This window comes from Macaca fascicularis, chromosome 7 (genome assembly GCF_037993035.2).
Source record: "Macaca fascicularis isolate 582-1 chromosome 7, T2T-MFA8v1.1".
Lineage (NCBI taxonomy): Eukaryota > Metazoa > Chordata > Mammalia > Primates > Cercopithecidae > Macaca > Macaca fascicularis.
Genome location: NC_088381.1, coordinates 90,762,153 through 90,772,649, shown reverse-complemented (window position 1 = coordinate 90,772,649; position 10,497 = coordinate 90,762,153). Strand labels below are relative to the sequence as shown.

The 10,497-nt window shown below is 45.9% G+C and overlaps 1 long non-coding RNA gene across 1 annotated transcript; it reads right to left on the bottom strand.

Annotated features, from left to right (window-relative positions):
* Positions 1 to 522: 522 nt before the first annotated feature.
* Positions 523 to 9,834, bottom strand: LOC135971940 (uncharacterized). Its single transcript, XR_010588363.2, has 2 exons — positions 9,695 to 9,834; positions 523 to 634 (listed from the first exon to the last, which is right to left on the bottom strand). It is a non-coding gene; the product is annotated as an uncharacterized lncRNA (long non-coding RNA).
* Positions 9,835 to 10,497: the final 663 nt, after the last annotated feature.

Sequence of the window (10,497 nt, the reverse complement as noted above, 5' to 3'; positions counted from 1 at the left end):
GAAGGAAGGAAGGAAGGAAGGAAGGAAGGAAGGAAAGAAGGGAGGGAGGGAGGGAGGGGAAGAAATGGAGTCTTGCTATGTTGCCCAGGCTGGTCTCAAACTCCTGGCCTCAAGGAATCCTCCTGCCTCAGCCCCCCAAAGTGCTGGGATTACAGGTGTGAGCCACATTGCCCGGCCTCTTTATTATTATTATTATTATTATTATTATTATTTAATCTGTGAAGCTGGGCACTGTGGCTCACTCCTGTAATCCCAGTACATTGGGAGGTCCATATGGGTGGATCACCTGAGGCCAGGAGTTGGAGGCCGGCCTGGCCAATATGGTGAAACCCCGTCTCTACTAAAAATACAAAAATTAGCCAGGTGTGGTGGTGCACGCTTGTAATCTCAGCTACTTGGGAGGCTGAGGCAGGAGAATCACTTGAACCTGGGAGGCAGAGGTTGCAGTGAGCCAAGATCGTGCCATTGCACTCCAGCCTGGGCGACAAGAGCCAAACTCTGTCTAAACAAACAAACAAACATAAAACTGTGAATGATACTTTATTTAGTCATTTTTGTTTACAATGGAACCTGGGAATTCAAAATTAACATTCTTGCCTTTGAGGTTCTTATAGACAGGAGAAAAAGTTTCAACCTATAAGAAAAAAAACAATCATCACAAAACTTTCAAATACACACACTCATCTTAAAACCTAATGATTTTGTGAAATGTGCCCTTTATGTTTTTTGTTTGTTTTGAGACAGAGTCTCTTACCCAGCCTGTAGTGCAGTGGCATGATCTTGGCTCACTGCAACCTCTCCCTTCCACCTCTCCCTCCCAGGTTCAAGCAATTCTCCTGCCTCAGCCTCCTGAGTAGCTGGGATTACAGGCACCCGCCACCATGCCCAACTAATTTTTTTTTTTTAGATGGAGTTTCGCTCTGTCATCTAGGGTGGAGTGCAGTGGCGCTATCTCAGCTTACTGCAACCTCTGTCTCCTGGGTTCAAGCGATTCTCCTGCCTCAGCCTTCCAAGTAGCTGGTATTACAGGCACGCACCACCAGGCCTGGCTAATTTTTGCATTTTTGGTAGAGACGGGGTCTCACCATGTTGGCCAGGCTGGTCTCGAACTCCTGGCCTCAGATGATCCACCCGCCTCGGCCTCCCAAAGTCCTGGGATTATGGGCATGAGCCACCGTGCCTGGCCAATTTTTGTACTTTTAGTAGAGACAGGGTTTCACCATGTTGGCCAGACTGGTCTCAAACCCCTGACCTCAAGTGATCTGCCCACCTCGGCCTCCCAAAGTGCTGGGATTATAGGTGCCTTTATGGTTTTTCTCCTTGGCAACTACTGTGAAAATCAAGTACTGTGACGATACGGGGCACATCCATAAGTGTCCCAAGACTGAGGACAAGCTCATTTGCAATGTTGTGGGACAGGATTCTGCAGCACTGCACCTGAGTGCTGTGCTCCTTTGCCATGTGCATGTGTGTGAATCTTTCGTGGTGTTTATACTGGAAGAGTCAGGACATTATTTGCAATCTGATTTATCTGTTTTCTTGTGATTAGGTTCAGGTTAAGCTTTTTTTTTTTTTTTCTTTTTTAGACAGGGTCTTGCTCTTGTCACCCAGCCTGGAGTGCAGTGATGTAATCACAGTTCACTGCAGCCTTGACATCTAAAGCTCACGCCATCCTCCTGCCTCAGCCTCCTGAGTAGCTTGGGACTACAAGCGCATGCCACCACACCCTGCTAATTTAAAAAAAATTATTACTTGGTAGAGACAAGATCCCCCTATGTTGCCCCAGCTGGTCTCAAACTCCTGGGCTCAAGGGATCCTCCTGCCTTGGCCTCCCAAAATGCTGGAATTATAGGCATGAGCCACCACATCAAGACCAAGGTTAAACATTTTTGGCAAGAATATTACTTAGGTAATTTTGTATACTTCTTATTGTATCACATCAAGAGGCATATAATGTCAGTTTGTTCTATTATTGGTGACTGCAAGTTTATTCATGTCTGCTAGACGTCTCTATTGTAGAAGTATATTTGCCGTTTGTAATTAATTAGTAAACTAATAATAAATAGAGTGATTGTTATGGGCTGAAATGTGTTCCCCTAAAATTCATATACTGAAGCCCTAACCTCCAGTATCTCAGGATTCAACTGTATTTGGAGATTGAGTCTTTAAAGAAGTGATTAAGTTAAATGAGGCACTTAGGGTAGAGCCAGTCTGACTGGTGTCCTTATAAGAGGGAATTTGGATACAAAGAGATACCTGTAGTGCAGAGGAAAGACCATGTGAGGATACAGTGAGAAGGTAACTCTCTACAAGCCAAGGACTGAGGCTTCAGAAGAAACCAGCGCTGCTGATACTTTGATCTTGGACCTGCAGCCTCCAGAACTGGGAGAAAATTAATTTCTGTTGTTTAAGCCACCCAGACTATGGTGTTTTGTTGTAACAGCCTTAGCAAACTAATACAGTGATTATCTGAGATAATGTGAAAATCCTGTTCTCCCACAACCTTGCACCTGCCTATTAATTTTTGCATTGGGGTTTGCCAAATGGGTTTTTGGTTTGTTTTTCAAATTTTGTCATTTCTTCTACATATAATAGCTGGCATCTATCTGCTCATTTTTTTCTTCTTTCCCTTCTTCATTCTGTTCTTTACATTTATGTTATTTCTTTTTTTTTTTTTTTTGACATGGAGTGTTGCTCTGTCACCCAGGCTAGAGTGCCATCTCAGCTCATTGCAACCTCTGCCTCCCGGGTTCAAGCAATTATCCTGCCTCAGCCTCCCTAGTAGCTGGGATTACAGGTGCCCACCACCACACCTGGCTAATTTTTGTATTTTTAGTAGAGATGGGGTTTCACCATGTTGGCCAGGCTGGTCTCCAACTCCTGACCTCAGGTGATTCGCCCACTTCAGCCTTCCAAACTGCTGGGATTACAGACGTGAGTAAGCCACCATGCCTGGCCTGTTATGGTATTTTAATTTATTTTGTTTTGGTTTTTGACACTTTTTTTTTTTTTTTTTTTTTTACTGATCTTAAGATGTTCCAGTTGCTTCTAAAATTTTTATCAAATTTTTGCATCTAACAATCAAATTCAGAACTTTTTTCTTTAAAATGAAATCTACTCTCACTCCTGCTACAACACAAACCCCTTCTTCCCTCTTCCTTGAGGGCTGTTCTCTGCTGCCTGCCATCTTCCTTTTCGTCATTTCCTTTGCATTACCTTCCACCTTTCTTTCTTTTTTTTTTTTTTTTTTTTTTTTTGAGACGGAGACTCGCTCTGTCGCCCAGGCTGGAGTGCAGTGGCCAGATCTCAGCTCACTGGAAGCTCCGCCTCCCGGGTTCACGCCATTCTCCTGCCTCAGCCTCCCGAGTAGCTGGGACTACAGGCGCCCACCACCGCGCCCGGCTAGTTTTTTGTATTTTTTAGTAGAGACGGGGTTTCACCGTGTTAGCCAGGATGGTCTCAATCTCCTGACCTCGTGATCCGCCCGTCTCGGCCTCCCAAAGTGCTGGGATTACAGGCGTGAGCCACCGTGCCCGGCCCTTCCACCTTTCTGTACCCTCTCTCAACTCTGAATCTCAGCTCTCTCATACTTTGCTCTCCAGTGTCTCTTAGGACATATTCTCAGCTGGCTGTAGGATTTCCTTCCGCTCCTGTTCTAAAATGCTCTCCCATGTGTTAACGAATGACTATCAGAAACAGCTTCCTGGCCTCACTCTAGGGGAAGTTACATTTCACTGTAGGGGAGGCCACTTTGGGATCTCATTGAACAGAAACAGCTTAAAATAAAAGATCTAGGCCGGGCGCGGTGGCTCAAGCCTGTAATCCCAGCACTTTGGGAGGCCGAGACGGGCGGATCACGAGGTCAGGAGATCGAGACCATCCTGGCTAACACGGTGAAACCCCGTCTCTACTAAAAAATACAAAAAAATAGCCGGGCGAGGTGGCGGGCGCCTGTAGTCCCAGCTACTCGGGAGGCTGAGGCAGGAGAATGGTGAAAACCTGGGAGGCGGAGCTTGCAGTGAGCTGAGATCCGGCCACTGCACTCCAGCCTGGGCAACAGAGCGAGACTCCATCTCAAAAAAAAAAAAAAAAAAAAGATCTGCTTGATTCGAAGCCAAATTAGCAATTTTCCTCAATCGACAAGTCATCTGTAAACTCTAACATTTGACATTTCAGATGTTTTAGAGTTGAAAATTGTAATTTTTAGGTGAAAATGGTACATTTTCTCCCTATTATCATTACCTAACAGCATACAAGTTCATTACTCAAAACTTCTACTCAAAGATTATCCTATGACCATGGGGAAAATAGAAATTTAGGCCAGGCACTGTGGCTCATGCCTGTAATTGTTTGGGAGGTCAAGGTGGGAGAATCACTTGAGCCCGGGAGTTTGAGAACAGCCTGGGCAACATAGTTAGACTCTTGTCTCTACAAAATATTTTAAAAATTAGCTGGGCATGTTGGCACACACTTGTAGTCTGAGCTACTCGGGAGGTAGAGGTTGCAGTGAGCCATGATTGCACCACTGCACTCCAGCCTTGGTGACAAAGCAAGTGATCCTGTCTCAAAAAGAAAAAAAAAAAAAAAAAGGCCAGGTGCAGTGGCTCATGCCTGTAATCCCAGGACTTTGGGAAGCCGAGGCAGGCGGATCACCTGAGGTCAGGGGTCGAGACCAGCCTGACCAACATGGAGAAACTCTGTCTCTACCAAAAATACAAAATTAGCCAGGTGTGGTGGTGCATGCCTGTAATCCCAGCTACTTGAGAGGCTGAGGCAGGAGAATCACTTGAACCCAGGAAGCGGAGGTTGCGGTGAGCCGAGATCGCACCATTGCACTGCGGCCTAGGCAACAAGAGCAAAACTCTGTCTCAAAAAAAAAAAAAAGATACAGCTTTTCCAACTTAACTTTGACCCTTGTAGTAATGGACTCATAATTAAAAATATATCCCAGGAGACCGTATGGCAGTTATGAACATTCCATTGATCATCAAAGTGAAGACAGCTTGTCTTTCATGGACAGAACAAGAGAACAAAAGAGGGTAACAGCAAGGCAGAGTGGGTTTCAATTTAGACAGAGACTAATGAATAGTCAAGAGCACAGGTTCTGTAGTGAGCACACCTGGGTTCAAGCTATGATTCCATTAGTGACCACCATGGAGTTAATTAGCTCAACGACCTCTAGGTAACTTAGCAGTCCCCCTCTAAGTCTCAGTTTTCTCCTCAGTAAAAGAGGGAGAATAATAGTACTTATCTCACAGAATTGATTAAATGAGATACAGAGTGCCTGGCACCAAGTAAACGCTCAGTAACTGTTGATTTTAATAATTATTAACATTTCTGTTTTCCCTTTATCCTAACATTTTTGAAAATACATCACCTGTGGCTGGGCACAGTGGCCTGTGCCTGTAATCCCAGCACTTTGGGAGGCCAAGGCAGGTAGATCATCTGAGGTCAGGAGTTCAAGACCAGCCTGGCCAACATGGTGAAACCCTGTGGCCAACATGGTGAAACCCTGTTTCTACTAAAAATACAAAAATTTAACCAGGTGTGGTGGCAGGTGCCTATAGTCCCAGCTACTCTGGAGGCTGAGGCAGGAGAATTGCTTGAACCCAGGAGGCGGGGGTTTCAGTGAGCCGAGATCACACTACTGCACTCCAGCCTGGGCAATAAGAGAGAAACTCCACCTCAAAAAAAAAAAAAAAAAAAAAAAAATATATATATATATATATATATATATGTATATATATATCACCTGTACATTTGAGAATATGAGCTGTCCTAGTACATTCTCATCAAGAGTTAATATTTAATATTTTCCTAGTGATCTCATGGCTTTATTTATTTATTTATTTATTTATTGAGACAGAATCTCACTTTGTCACCCAGGCTGGAGGGCAATGGTGTGATCTCAGCTCACTGCAACCTCTGCCTCCCAGGTTCAAGTGATTCTCCTGCCTCAGCCTCCTGAGTAGCTGGGATTACAGGCGCACACCACCACACCCGGCTAAATTTTGTATTTTAGTAGAGATGGGTTTCACTATGTTGATCAAGCTGGTCTCGAACTCCTGACTTCAACTGATCCACCTGCCTCGGCCTTCCAAAGTGCTCAGATTACAGGCATGAGCCACCGCGCCCAACCAGGCTTGTATTATTTTTTTAAAGTTTAAATGGAAAACATCTAAAAAGAAACACATGTCGGGCACAGTAGCATGCACCAGCTATTGGGGAGGCTGAGGCAAGAGGATCCCTTGAGTCCAAGAGTTTGAGACCAGCCTAGGCAACATAGTGAGATCCTGTCTCTAAAAAGAGACAAAAAGAAACACAGACAGTCTATAACCCTTGAGAAAGTAAACAATAGCACCTCATTTTCAGGTAAAAGGCAAAGCTATTGCCTAAGCTAAGGTGCTTCAAGGGTGAAAACAACACTGAAGGCACTGGGCCTTTCTGCTGAGAACTAGATCCTACCAACAATGCCCTGTACATTGAGAACCAACAATTTTATGGACGAGGCCTGACTGATGGCCAGTGTCAAAATGTGTGTGTGAGTGTGTGTATGTTGAACAGCTTGATAAGACAGCTGGCTTGGGGGTTCAGGTCTGTCACCTATTAGCTATGTAAATTTGTAGTAAGTACTCTCTGAACCTCATTTTCTTGTAAAATGGTGATGCCACTAATCTGTCTAACTTTGCTGCAATCAAATTATCTAATATCCAGGCCATATTTAATTTTTCCCAAGTATCCTAGTAGCGTCCAGGATAGCATTTTTTCTTCTGACCCAGATCATACTTTGCATGTAGTTGTTATGTCCCTATATTATTATTTGAGACTAAGTGTCGCTCTGTTACCTAGGCTGGAGTGCAGTGGCACCATCTCGGCTCACTGCAATCTCCGCCTTCCAGGTTCAAGCGATAAACATGCCTCAGCCTCCCAAGTAGCTGGGACTATAGGCATGCGGCACTATACCCAGCTAGTTTTTGGATTTTTAGGAGAGACAGGGGTTACGCTATGTTGCCCAGGCTGGTTTCCAACTCCTGAGCTCAAGGGATCAGTCGCGCCACTTCGGTCTCCCAAAGTACTGGGATTACAGATGTGAGCCACTGCACTCGGCCAAAAAAAAATTATTTTTAAATGGTGTGATCTTGGCTCACTGCAACTTCTGCCTCCCAGGTTAAAGGGATTATCCTGCCTCAACCTCTGGAGTAGCTGGGATTACAGGCGTGTGCCACCAAGTCCAGCCAATTTTTGTATTTTTAGTAGAGATGGGGTTTCACCATGTTGACCAGGCTGGTCTCGAACTCCTTACCTCAGGTGATCCACCCGCCTCGGCCTCCCAAAGTGCTGGGATTACAGGTTTGAGCCACCACGCCCGGCCTTTTTATTTTATTATTATTTTTTGAGATGGAGTCTCACTCTGTCCCCCAGCCTGGAGTGCAGTGGAACGATCTCAGCTCACTGCAACCTCTGCCTCCTGAGTTCAAGCAGTTCTCCTACTTCAGCCTCCCGAGTAGCTGGGACTACAAGTGCGCACCACGACGGACGCCTGGCTAACTTTTTGTATTTTTAGTAGAGATGGGGTTTCACCATACTGGTCAGGCTGGTCTCAAACTCCTGACCTCGTGATCCAAATGCTAGGATTACCGGCATGAGCCATGTTGCCCCGCCTTAAACTATTTTTTAAAGCCAGCGAGGTATAGTATAATGGTTATGAACTTGGGTTAGGGAGCTTGATTTTGTGGGTCCAAATCCTAGGTCCGCCTCTACTAACTATACAACCCTAGTCAAATTGTTACACCACTCTGTGCCTTGATCCCATCTCTAAAATGGTCATAATAATAGTACCTAAACTGGTGCAGTGGCTCACGCCTGTAATCCCAGCACTTTGGGAGGCCGAGGCGGGCAGATCATGAGGCCAAGAGTTTGAGACCAGCGTGGCCAACATGGTGAAACCCCATCTCTACTAAGAATACAAAAATCAGCGGGGGTGGTGGTGCGTGCCTGTAATCCCAGCTATTGGGGTGGCTGAGGCAGGAGAATCGCTTGAACCTGGGAGGCGAACGTTGCAGTGAGCCGAGATCAGGCCACTGCACTCCAGTCTGGACGACAGAGAAAGACTCTGTCTCGGAAGGAAAGAATAAATAAATAAATAAATAAATAAATAAATAAAACCGGCTGGGCGCGGTGGCTCACGTCTGTAATCCCAGCACTTTGGGAGGCTGAGGCTGGCGGATCACGAGGTCAGGAGTTCGAGACCATCCTGGCTAACATGGTGAAACCCCGTCTCTACTAAAAATACAAAAAATTAGCCGGGCGTGGCAGCGTGCGCCTGTAGTCCCATCTATTCGGGAGGCTGAGGCAGGAGAATGGCGTGAACCCGGAAGGTGGAGCTTGTAGTGAGCCAAGATTGTGCCACTGCACTCCAGACTGGGAGACAGAGCGAGACTCCGTCTCAAAAAGAAAAATAATAATAATAATAATAATAATAATAATACCTAAATTAATACACATAAAGTGTTCAGAACAGTTCCTGCACACTAAGTGCTCACAAATTACTACTTAACTATAGAAGGCAAATTCTTGTGGGATGTGAGTTTCAAAATCTGTTTTCGCTAGAAAACAAATTCACTTATTTAATCATAAATGATTTTTGGCCGGGCACGGTGGTTCACGCCTGTAATCCCAGCACTTTGGGAGGCCGAGGCGGGTGGATCACGAGGTCAGGAGATCGAGACCATCCTGGCTAACACGTTGAAACCCCGTCTCTACTAAAACTACAAAAAATTAGCCGGGCGTGGTAGCCAGCGCCTGTAGTCCCAGCTACTCAGGAGGCTGGGGCAGGAAAATGGTGTGAACCCGGGAGGCGGAGCTTGCAGTGAGCCGAGATCACCCCACTGCACTCCAGCCTGAGCGACAGAGCGAGACTCCGACAAAAAACAAAAACAAAAACAAAAAAATAATAAATAAATAAATAAATAAATAAATAATTTTTTGTCAGTGTTTACTAAATATCTGCAATTATGGCAGCTATTGTAATAAGAATCAAACAGTTCCTGGATGGAAAAACAATTTTAAGATATGATTGTTGACCTCAAACAGTTTACTGGAGTGAAATTACTAAAATATGTGAATCAAGGTAGAGTTACGTGCTGCTAATTGGAGTACGCATGAAGTTCATGCTGATGGGAGCAGAGAGAAGGAAGTAAGCGGTCTGTGCTGAAAGAATGGATAAAAATCGACCAGTCAGGGAAGGGGAGACGCATCATTCAGGCTTAAAAAATAAAAGGCACTTGAGTAAAGGAATAATACAAGATTGATAAGATGAGCGTAGGGGGAACTAAGAACAAGTATGTGCCCAAGGCACAATCCCAGCACTTTGGGAGGCCGAGGCACGCGGATAACTTGAGATCAAGAGTTCAAGACCAGCCTGGCCAACATGGTGAAACCCCATCACTACTTAAAAAAAAAAAAAAAAAATTAGCCGGGCATGGTGGCACGTGTCTGTAATCCCACCTACTCAGGAGGCTGAGGCAGGAGAATCGCTTGAGCCTGGGAGGTGGAGGTTGCAGTGAGCCGAGATTGCATCACTGAAAAAAAAAAAAAAAAAGGCAGGGTGGGTGCATCACCTGAAGTCAGGAGATGGAGACCAGCCTGGCCAACATGGCGAAACCCTGTGTCTACTAAAAACACAAAAAATTACCTGGGTGCGGTGGCGCGTGCCTGTAGTCCCAGCTTCTTGGGAGGCCAAGAGCTTCTTGGGAGGCTGAGGCAGGAGAATCGGTTGGGCGGGGTGGTAGTGGGGGCGGAGGGGCGGAGTTTACAGTAACCGGAGATCATACCACTGCACTCCAGCCCGGGTGACAGAGCAAGACTCTGTCTAAATAAATAAATAAATAAATAAATAAATAAATAAATAACAGATAGGTGGGTGGGACCAGATTATGGCTGGCTTAAAATCCAGGTATACCAGCGGTCTTCCAGGAAATAAGGAGGAACCATTTTAGTTTTGAGAATGTGGTCTGAGCCAGGTAGAGAAACTGGGAGCTCTGGCTGAAGTGTAAGACTACTTTGCCTTTCTTCAGAAAAATGTTCCATACTTGAACGTTCATTTAAACGTGGGGGTGTTAAGTAACACACGTGACCCAGAGACATTCCACCTGGAAACCCGGAGTAGGGCCCACGCACCAAGTCCCTGATGTTTAATCGCAGTCTAGAATGTTACTGACTAGTTCACCCAATTTAACAAAGTGTCCGGAGGTCGTTCACTGGATGGTTATGCTGGTGACTGGGCCTTGTTTCACCGAGAAAAAAAGATGGGAAAGAGTGAGAGGACGGTGAGAAAGTGAAAGGGAGAGAGGTGGGGAAGATGTCTGCCAAGGTCCAGGCGAGGTTGGGGGTCGGCGGTCCGGTGGCCCTCAGGGGCCCCCCCGCCCGGGGTTGGCGCCTCGGGCACGGAGCGTGTGCTTGCGGGCGGGGCGCCCCGCGGCCGCGGGCGGCCAATCC